The sequence below is a fragment of the Sesamum indicum genome, linkage group LG8 (genome assembly GCF_026168435.1).
Source record: "Sesamum indicum cultivar Baizhima isolate 11 linkage group LG8, ASM2616843v1, whole genome shotgun sequence".
NCBI classification, from domain to species: Eukaryota; Viridiplantae; Streptophyta; class Magnoliopsida; order Lamiales; family Pedaliaceae; genus Sesamum; species Sesamum indicum.
In genome coordinates, this window is record NC_142664.1 from 15,355,514 (window position 1) to 15,366,736 (window position 11,223).

An 11,223-nucleotide genomic window follows, 5' to 3' on the forward strand; every position below is an offset into this window, starting at 1 on the left:
ATCCATTTGTGTTGTAAATTTGCTAAGCTTAATAATAACTACAAGTTAGTATAAAAAGGGAAACAAACTTGCTTCAATAAAACCGTACAAAATAGCTAAATTTTCAACGTTCTCAGAATTCGGCGAAACTTGACCCAAACGTTGCTCCAGACCCAAGCATTTGTGTTGTAAATTTTCTAAACGTAATAATAATTACAAGTTAGTATAAAAGGAAAACAAACTTTGTTTAATAAAACCGTGCAAAACAACTAAATTTTGAACGTTTTCAGAATTCGGCGAAACTTGACCCAAACGTTGGTCTAGACCCAAGCATTTGTGTTGTAAATTTGCTAAGCGTAATAATAACTATAAGTTAGTATAAAAGGGAAACAAACTTGTTTTAATAAAACCGTGCAAAACAACTAAAATTTGAGCATTCTCAGAATTTGATGAAACTTGACCCAAACGTAGGTCTAGACCCAATAGTTTGTGTGTTAAATTTTCTAAGCGTAATAATATCTACAAGTTAGTATAAAAGGGAAACAAAGTTGTTTTAATAAATCCGTGCAAAATAGTTAACTTTTGAACGTTCACAGAATTCGACGAAACATGACGCCATCGTTGGTCTAGACCCAAGAATATGTGTGGTAAATTTTCGAAGCGTAATAATACCTATAAGTTAGTATAAAATGAAAACAAACTTGTCTTAATAAAACCGTGTAAAACAGTTAAATTTTGAGCATTCTTACAATTCGATGAAACTTGACCCAAACGTATGTCTAGACCAAAGAATTTGTGTGTTAAATTGCCTAAGCGTAATAAGAACTACGAGTTATTATAAAAGGGAAACAAACATGGTTTAAAAAAACTGTGCAGAACAACAAAATTTTGATCGTTCTCAAAATTTTACGAAACTTGACCCAAACGTAGATCTAGACCCAAGCATTTGTGTTATACATTTGCTAAGCGTAATAATAACTACAAGTTAGTATAAAAGGGAAACAAACTTGCTTTAATAAAACCGTGCAAAACAGCTAAATTTTGAACGTTCTCAGAATTCGACGAAACCTGTCCCAAACGTTGGTCTAGACCCAAGAATTTGTGTGGTAAATTTGCTAAGCGTAATAATAACTACAAGTTAGTATAAAAGGGAAACAAACTTGTTTTAATAAAACCGTGCAAAACTGCTAAATTTTGAACGTTTTCAGAATTCGATGAAACTTGACCCAAACGTATGTCTAGACCCAAGAATTTGTGTGTTAAATTGCCTAAGCGTAATAAGAACTACAAGTTAGTATAAAAGGGAAACAAACTTGCTTTAATAAAACCGTGCAAAACAGCTAAATTTTGAACGTTATCAGAATTCGACGAAACATGTCCCAAACGATGGTCTAGACCCAAACATTTGTGTGTTAAATTTTCTAAGCGTAATAATAACTAAAAGCTAGTATAAAAGGAAAACAAACTTGCTTTAATAAAACCGTGCAAAACAGCTAACTTTTGAACGTTCTCAGAATTCGACGAAACTTGACCCAATCGCAGGTCTAGACCCATCCATTTGTGTTGTAAATTTGCTAAGCGTAATAATAACTACAAGTTCGTATAAAAACGGAAACAAACTTGCTTCAATAAAATCGTGCAAAATAGCTAAATTTTCAAGGTTCTCAGAATTCGACGAAACTTGAGCCAAACGTTGGTCTAGACCCAAGCATTTGTGTTGTTAATTTGCTAAACGTAATAATAATTACAAGTTAGTATAAAAGGGAAACAAACTTTGTTTAATAAAACCGTGCAAAACAACTAAATTTTGAACGTTCTCAGAATTCGACGAAATTTGACCCAATCGCAGGTCTAGACCCATCCATTTGTGTTGTAAATTTGCTAAGCGTAATAATAACTACAAGTTAGTGTAAAAAGGGAAACAAATTTGCTTCAATAAAACCGTGCAAAATAGCTAAATTTTCAACGTTCTCAGAATTCGACGAAACTTGACCCAAATGTTGGTCTAGACCCAAGCATTTGTGTTGTAAATTTGCTAAACGTAATAATAATTACAAGTTAGTATAAAACGGAAATCAACTTTGTTTAATAAAACCGTGCAAAACAACTAAATTTTGAACGTTCGCAGAATTCGACGAAACTTGACCCAAGCGTTGGTCTAGACCCAAGCATTTGTGTTGTAAATTTGTTAAGCGTAATAATAACTATAAGTTAGTATAAAAGGGATACAAACTTGTTTTAATAAAACCGTGCAAAACAACTAAAATTTGAGCATTCTCAGAATTTGACGAAACTTGACCCAAACGTAGGTCTAGACCCAAGAGTTTGTGTGTTAAATTTTCTAAGCGTAATAATAACTACAAGTTAGTATAAAAGGGAAACAAACTTGTTATAATAAAACCGTGCAAAACAGCTAACTTTTGAACGTTCTCAGAATTCAACGAAACTTGATCCAATCGCAGGTCTAGACCCATCCATTTGTGTTGTAAATTAACTAAACGTAATAATAACTACAAGTTAGTAGAAAAGGGAAACAAACTTGCTTTAATAAAACCGTGCAAAACAGCTAAATTTTGAACGTTCTCAGAATTCGACGAAACCTGTCCCAAACGTTGGTCTAGACCCAAGCATTTGTGTGGTAACTTTGCTAAGCGTAATAATAACTACAAGTTAGTATAAAAGGGAAACAAACTTGTTTTAATAAAACCGTGCAAAACTGCTAAATTTTGAACGTTCTCAGAATTCGATGAAACTTGACCCAAACGTATGTCTAGACCCAAGAATTTGTGTGTTAAATTGCCTAAGCGTAATAAGAACTACAAGTTAAGGGAAACGAACTTGCTTTAATAAAACCGTGCAAAACAGCTAAATGTTGAACGTTATTAGAATTCGACGAAACCTGTCCCAAACGTTGGTCTAGACCCAAACATTTGTGTGTTAAATTTTCTAAGCGTAATAATAACTAAAAGTTAGTATAAAAGGGAAACATACTTGCTTTAATAAAACCGTGCAAAATAGCTAGCTTTTGAACGTTCTCAGAATTCGACGAAACTTGACCCAATCGAAGGTCTAGTCCCATCCATTTGTGTTGTAAATTTGCTAAGCGTAATAATAACTACAAGTTAGTATAAAAAGGGAAACAAACTTGCTTCAATAAAACCGTGCAAAATAGCTAAATTTTCAACGTTCTCAGAATTCGGCGAAACTTGACCCAAACGTTGCTCTAGACCCAAGCATTTGTGTTGTAAATTTGCTAAACGTAATAATAATTACAAGTTAGTATAAAAGGAAAACAAACTTTGTTTAATAAAACCGTGCAAAACAACTAAATTTTGAACGTTTTCAGAATTCGGCGAAACTTGACCCAAACGTTGGTCTAGACCCAAGCATTTGTGTTGTAAATTTGCTAAGCGTAATAATAACTATAAGTTAGTATAAAAGGGAAACAAACTTGTTTTAATAAAACCGTGCAAAACAACTAAAATTTGAGCATTCTCAGAATTTGATGAAACTTGACCCAAACGTAGGTCTAGACCCAATAGTTTGTGTGTTAAATTTTCTAAGCGTAATAATATCTACAAGTTAGTATAAAAGGGAAACAAACTTGTTTTAATAAATCCGTGCAAAATAGTTAACTTTTGAACGTTCACAGAATTCGACGAAACATGACCCCATCGTTGGTCTAGACCCAAGAATATGTGTGGTAAATTTTCGAAGCGTAATAATAACTACAAGTTAGTATAAAATGAAAACAAACTTGTCTTAATAAAACCGTGTAAAACAGCTAAATTTTGAGCATTCTTACAATTCGATGAAACTTGACCCAAACGTATGTCTAGACCCAAGAATTTGTGTGTTAAATTGCCTAAGCATAATAAGAACTACGAGTTATTATAAAAGGGAAACAAACTTGGTTTAAAAAAACTGTGCAGAACAGCAAAATTTTGATCGTTCTCAAAATTTTACGAAACTTGACCCAAACGTAGATCTAGACCCAAGCATTTGTGTTATACATTTGCTAAGTGTAATAATAACTACAAGTTAGTATAAAAGGGAAACAAACTTGCTTTAATAAAACAGTGCAAAACAGCTAACTTTTGAACGTTCTCAGAATTCGACGAAACTTGACCCAATCGCAGGTCTAGACCCATCCATTTGTGTTGTAAATTTGCTAAGCGTAATAATAACTACAAATTAGTATAAAAAGGGAAACAAACTTGCTTCAATAAAACCGTGCAAAATAGCTAAATTTTCAACGTTCTCAGAATTCGACGAAACTGGACCCAAATGTTGGTCTAGACCCAAGCATTTGTGTTGTAAATTTGCTAAACGTAATAATAATTACAAGTTAGTATAAAAGGGAAATAAACTTAGTTTAATAAAACCGTGCAAAACAACTAAATTTTGAACGTTCTCAGAATTCGACGAAACTTGATCCAAACGTTGGTCTAGACCCAAGCATTTGTGTTGTAAATTTGCTAAGCGTAATAATAACTATAAGTTAGTATAAAAGGGAAACAAACTTGTTTTAATAAAACCGTGCAAAACAACTAAAATTTGAGCATTCTCAGAATTTGATGAAACTTGACCCAAACGTAGGTCTAGACCCAATAGTTTGTGTGTTAAATTTTCTAAGCGTAATAATATCTACAAGTTAGTATAAAAGGGAAACAAAGTTGTTTTAATAAATCCGTGCAAAATAGTTAACTTTTGAACGTTCACAGAATTCGACGAAACATGACCCCATCGTTGGTCTAGACCCAAGAATATGTGTGGTAAATTTTCGAAGCGTAATAATACCTACAAGTTAGTATAAAATGAAAACAAACTTGTCTTAATAAAACCGTGTAAAACAGCTAAATTTTGAGCATTCTTACAATTCGATGAAACTTGACCCAAACGTATGTCTAGACCCAAGAATTTGTGTGTTAAATTGCCTAAGCATAATAAGAACTACGAGTTATTATAAAAGGGAAACAAACTTGGTTTAAAAAAACTGTGCAGAACAGCAAAATTTTGATCGTTCTCAAAATTTTACGAAACTTGACCCAAACGTAGATCTAGACCCAAGCATTTGTGTTATACATTTGCTGAGTGTAATAATAACTACAAGTTAGTATAAAAGGGAAACAAACTTGCTTTAATAAAACAGTGCAAAACAGCTAACTTTTGAACGTTCTCAGAATTCGACGAAACTTGACCCAATCGCAGGTCTAGACCCATCCATTTGTGTTGTAAATTTGCTAAGCGTAATAATAACTACAAGTTAGTATAAAAAGGGAAACAAACTTGCTTCAATAAAACCGTGCAAAATAGCTAAATTTTCAACGTTCTCAGAATTCGACGAAACTGGACCCAAATGTTGGTCTAGACCCAAGCATTTGTGTTGTAAATTTGCTAAACGTAATAATAATTACAAGTTAGTATAAAAGGGAAATAAACTTTGTTTAATAAAACCGTGCAAAACAACTAAATTTTGAACGTTCTCAGAATTCGACGAAACTTGATCCAAACGTTGGTCTAGACCCAAGCATTTGTGTTGTAAATTTGCTAAGCGTAATAATAACTATAAGTTAGTATAAAAGGGAAACAAACTTGTTTTAATAAAACCGTGCAAAACAACTAAAATTTGAGCATTCTCAGAATTTGACGAAACTTGACCCAAACGTAGGTCTGACCCAATAGTTTGTGTGTTAAATTTTCTAAGTGTAATAATAACTACAAGTTAGTACAAAAGGGAAACAAACTTGTTTTAATAAAACCGTGCAAAACAGCTAACTTTTGAACGTTCTCAGAATACAACAAAACTTGATCCAATAGCAGGTCTAGACCCATCCATTTGTGTTGTAAATTTACTAAACGTAATAATGACTACAAGTTAGTATAAAAGAGAAACAAACTTGCATTAATAAAACAGTGCAAAACAGCTAAATTTTGAACGTTCTCAGAATTCGACGAAATCTGTCCCGAACGTTGGACTAAACCCAAGCATTAGTGTGGTAATTTTCTAAGCGTAATAATAACTACAAGTTAGTATAAAAGGGCAACAAACTTGTTTTAATAAATCCGTGCAAAATAGTTAACTTTTGAACGTTCACAGAATTCGACGAAACATGACCCCATCGTTGGTCTAGACCCAAGAATATGTGTGGTAAATTTTCGAAGCGTAATAATACCTACAAGTTAGTATAAAATGAAAACCAACTTGTCTTAATAAAACCGTGTAAAACAGCTAAATTTTGAGCATTCTTACAATTCGATGAAACTTGACCCAAACGTATTTCTAGACCCAAGAATTTGTGTGTTAAATTGCCTAAGCGTAATAAGAACTACGAGTTATTATAAAAGGGAAACAAACATGGTTTAAAAAAACTGTGCAGAACAACAAAATTTTGATCGTTCTCAAAATTTTACGAAACTTGACCCAAACGTAGATCTAGACCCAAGCATTTGTGTTATACATTTGCTAAGCGTAATAATAACTACAAGTTAGTATAAAAGGGAAACAAACTTGCTTTAATAAAACCGTGCAAAACAGCTAAATTTTGAACGTTCTCAGAATTCGACGAAACCTGTCCCAAACGTTGGTCTAGACCCAAGAATTTGTGTGGTAAATTTGCTAAGCGTAATAATAACTACAAGTTAGTATAAAAGGGAAACAAACTTGTTTTAATAAAACCGTGCAAAACTGCTAAATTTTGAACGTTTTCAGAATTCGATGAAACTTGACCCAAACGTATGTCTAGACCCAAGAATTTGTGTGTTAAATTGCCTAAGCGTAATAAGAACTACAAGTTAGTATAAAAGGGAAACAAACTTGCTTTAATAAAACCGTGCAAAACAGCTAAATTTTGAACGTTATCAGAATTCGACGAAACCTGTCCCAAACGATGGTCTAGACCCAAACATTTGTGTGTTAAATTTTCTAAGCGTAATAATAACTAAAAGCTAGTATAAAAGGAAAACAATCTTGCTTTAATAAAACCGTGCAAAACAGCTAACTTTTGAACGTTCTCAGAATTCGACGAAACTTGACCCAATCGCAGGTCTAGACCCATCAATTTGTGTTGTAAATTTGCTAAGCGTAATAATAACTACAAGTTCGTATAAAAACGGAAACAAACTTGCTTCAATAAAATCGTGCAAAATAGCTAAATTTTCAACGTTCTCAGAATTCGACGAAACTTGACCCAAACGTTGGTCTAGACCCAAGCATTTGTGTTGTAAATTTGCTAAACGTAATAATAATTACAAGTTAGTATAAAAGGGAAACAAACTTTGTTTAATAAAACCGTGCAAAACAACTAAATTTTGAACGTTCTCAGAATTCGACGAAATTTGACCCAATCGCAGGTCTAGACCCATCCATTTGTGTTGTAAATTTGCTAAGCGTAATAATAACTACAAGTTAGTGTAAAAAGGGAAACAAACATGCTTCAATAAAACCGTGCAAAATAGCTAAATTTTCAACGTTCTCAGAATTCGACGAAACTTGACCCAAATGTTGGTCTAGACCCAAGCATTTGTGTTGTAAATTTGCTAAACGTAATAATAATTACAAGTTAATATAAAACGGAAATAAACTTTGTTTAATAAAACCGTGCAAAACAACTAAATTTTGAACGTTCTCAGAATTCGACGAAACATGACCCAAACGTTGGTCTAGACCCAAGCATTTGTGTTGTAAATTTGCTAAGCGTAATAATAACTATAAGTTAGTATAAAAGGGAAACAAACTTGCTTTAATAAACCGTGCAAAACAACTAAAATTTGAGCATTCTCAGAATTTGACGAAACTTGACCCAAAAGTAGGTCTAGACCCAAGAGTTTGTGTGTTAAATTTTCTAAGCGTAATAATAACTACAAGTTAGTATAAAAGGGAAACAAACTTGTTTTAATAAAACCGTGCAAAACAGCTAACTTTTGAACGTTCTCAGAATTCAACGAAACTTGATCCAATCGCAGGTCTAGACCCATCCATTTGTGTTGTAAATTTACTAAACGTAATAATAACTACAAGTTAGTATAAAAGGGAAACAAACTTGCTTTAATAAAACCGTGCAAAACAGCTAAATTTTGAACGTTCTCAGAATTCGACGAAACTTGTCCCAAACGTTGGTCTAGACCCAAGCATTTGTGTGGTAACATTGCTAAGCGTAATAATAACTACAAGTTAGTATAAAAGGGAAACAAACTTGTTTTAATAAAACCGTGCAAAACTGCTAAATTTTGAACGTTCTCAGAATTCGATAAAACTTGACCCAAACGTATGTCTAGACTGTAGCACCCCCCCCTTCGCTACAAGGGCTATATCTACCCTAAACGTCATACTTATAGCAATCCCTGTGTTTATAAATATAAATGCACATAATAATTTAATCCATATGAATACGTAACCCCAACGTCATAACAACATAACCAAATATACAAATCAAACACCTCGAGTAGTCCACCACAGTTAATCTCCATTCCTACGTTCTCTTTATACAAACAAAATAAGATTCGTACTCTAGTTGACAAAAGGAGAAACAGCATACTGGCCCGACCTGACTGAGTATAGTGCGTAGACCTATTCTTCAATAGTCAGATACCTCAAAGTCTACTCCTGAAAGAAAATATCAACAGAGGGATGAGCCTGCCACTCAGTAAGTAAATAGTCAGCCTATCTATATATGTACATCAAACACAGCCCAAACATGACAAGTAGGCAACATGCATGGATTACAGTTAATTTAACTCCAACATAATCAATTGTAGTACACCACATAGCTATCTCACAATAAAATAATTAATTAAACTTCTTTTTCCCTAGTTTGCTTACCAGAAGGTGATATCGTGTTTTTCCCGTCAACTCAATCTCACCGTTATATAAATTTAAGTGAATCCCCTTGACAGCCGGCTCATCAATCTCATTTCGCATCATAGCTCTTTTCAATTCGCATCATAGCTCTTTTATTTCGCATCATAGCTCTTTTCACATCACATCTTTTTTTTTCATATCGCATCAAAGCTCTTTTCATTTCATTTCTTTCTCATATCGCATCAAAGCTCTTTTCATTTCACTTCTTTCTCATATCGCATCAAAGCTCTTTTCAACACGTCAAGGGGTATTCACGCCACAATTATATTCAATTTCCACCACTCCCTCATTTCCACATATCACCATTCTTGTAAGCAACTAGTAACGTAAAACAATATATCATTACATTCTCATTTTCAGACACCTACAACACATCAAACAACAAACATAATATTTCAATGTATTTCCTCATTCCACGTACACAATATCGACAATCAAATCAAATCATTCATCACTTATATACTTTCAAACAAATCAATGGCAGCATTAACCACAAATTCATATAACAGTAAAACCACAAATACAGAAAGCATATATAGATAATACTAATTATTTACTTACCTCAACCTCACAACGTTTCCTTTTTACTCAATCGCTAATTGTCGGTCCTTTCACCTCACCCGTATCCTATATTGAGTTATATCACATACAATTAATATATCGAGAATATTGTAATTTCTGTTAAATATAATACTAAATATTATTCGTATAATTTCTTATAACTCTTTAATATTCCACTTCTATCGACGTACAAATCTTCGTTTTTCCTCTTTATTAACATACCATTTATTAAATACAACTTTTGGAATATTTCTATGAATTTTCTATCAATTTTCCGCTACTATACAATTTAATTAAACGATAATACATAGAATTGCGTATTTGGTTAATAATTCCGATGAAATTGTACAAATTGGCTATAGCAACATTCAAATCTAATAAATTTAATAATCTAATTAACCAACGATATCATTTTTATATCCGATTTGGTATTTAATTAGACACTATTTTAAATAGTCAAACTCGTAAAATATTCCGGTTAAATGGTACATCGCTCAATATAAACAACATTTAATAAATGGACTAATCAAATAATATTATTATATAAATTAATAAAAATTAAAATAAAAACCTTACCTCCGCCGCGAATTGCCGAAACGGAAATGAAAATTGCAATTTGATAACTTGCAGATTATCCAACTTACATATACATATATATATTTATGTGGGGATGGGGCGGTGGGTGAGGGCCCACCCCCAAACCCTTTTGTCTTTTCTTTTTCTTTTTTTTTTTTTCTTTCTTTCATATATATATAATATTATTAAATAGTATATATTATATATATATCTAATATTATTATCATTTTATTTATTTGATTAAACTTTTCTCAAAATATCATTTACGTCCTTCCTAATTTTCTTAATTAATATAAATTGTCCCAAAATATTATAACGAACTCCAATTTAATCCGTTCAAGTTTATTATATTCCAATTATAGAACATAATTTATTTACTAATTAACCAAGTTTCATAACAATTTACCAATTAATCCCCCAATTATACATTATAATTTTTGGGCCGTTACATAGACCCAAGAATTTGTGTGTTAAATTGCCTAAGCGTAATAAGAACTACAAGTTAAGGGAAACGAACTTGCTTTAATAAAACCGTGCAAAAAAAGCTAAATTTTGAACGTTATCAGAATTCGACGAAACCTGTCCCAAACGTTGGTCTAGACCCAAACATTTGTGTGTTAAATTTTCTAAGCGTAATAATAACTAAAAGTTAGTATAAAAGGGAAACAAACTTGCTTTAATAAAACCGTGCAAAACAGCTAACTTTTGAACGTTCTCAGAATTCGACGAAACTTGACCCAATCGAAGGTCTAGACCCATCCATTTGTGTTGTAAATTTGCTAAGCGTAATAATAACTACAAATTAGTGTAAAAAGGGAAACAAACTTGCTTCAATAAAACCGTGCAAAATAGCTAAATTTTGAACGTTCTCAGAATTCGACGAAACCTGTCCCAAACGTTGGTCTAGACCCAAGCATTTGTGTTGTAAACTTGCTAAGCGTAATAATAACTATAAGTTAGTATAAAAGGGAAACAAACTTGTTTTAATAAAACCGTGCAAAACAACTAAAATTTGAGCATTCTCAGAATTTGACGAAACTTGACCCAAACATAGGTCTAGACCCAATAGTTTGTGTGTTAAATTTTCTAAGCGTAATATTATCTACAAGTTAGTATAAAAGGGAAACAAAGTTGTTTTAATAAATCCGTGCAAAATAGTTAACTTTTGAACGTTCACAGAATTCGACGAAACATGACCCCATCGTTGGTCTAGACCCAAGAATATGTGTGGTAAATTTTCGAAGCGT

General features: G+C 32.5%; 1 long non-coding RNA gene across 1 annotated transcript; it reads right to left on the reverse strand.

The window, feature by feature from the left end:
* Nucleotides 1-8,341: 8,341 nt before the first annotated feature.
* Nucleotides 8,342-10,020, reverse strand: LOC148787230 (uncharacterized). The gene is made up of 3 exons (XR_016066934.1): nucleotides 9,977-10,020; nucleotides 9,401-9,466; nucleotides 8,342-8,584 (listed from the first exon to the last, which is right to left on the reverse strand). It is a non-coding gene; the product is annotated as an uncharacterized LOC148787230 (long non-coding RNA).
* Between the last annotated feature and the right edge of the window lie 1,203 nt (nucleotides 10,021-11,223).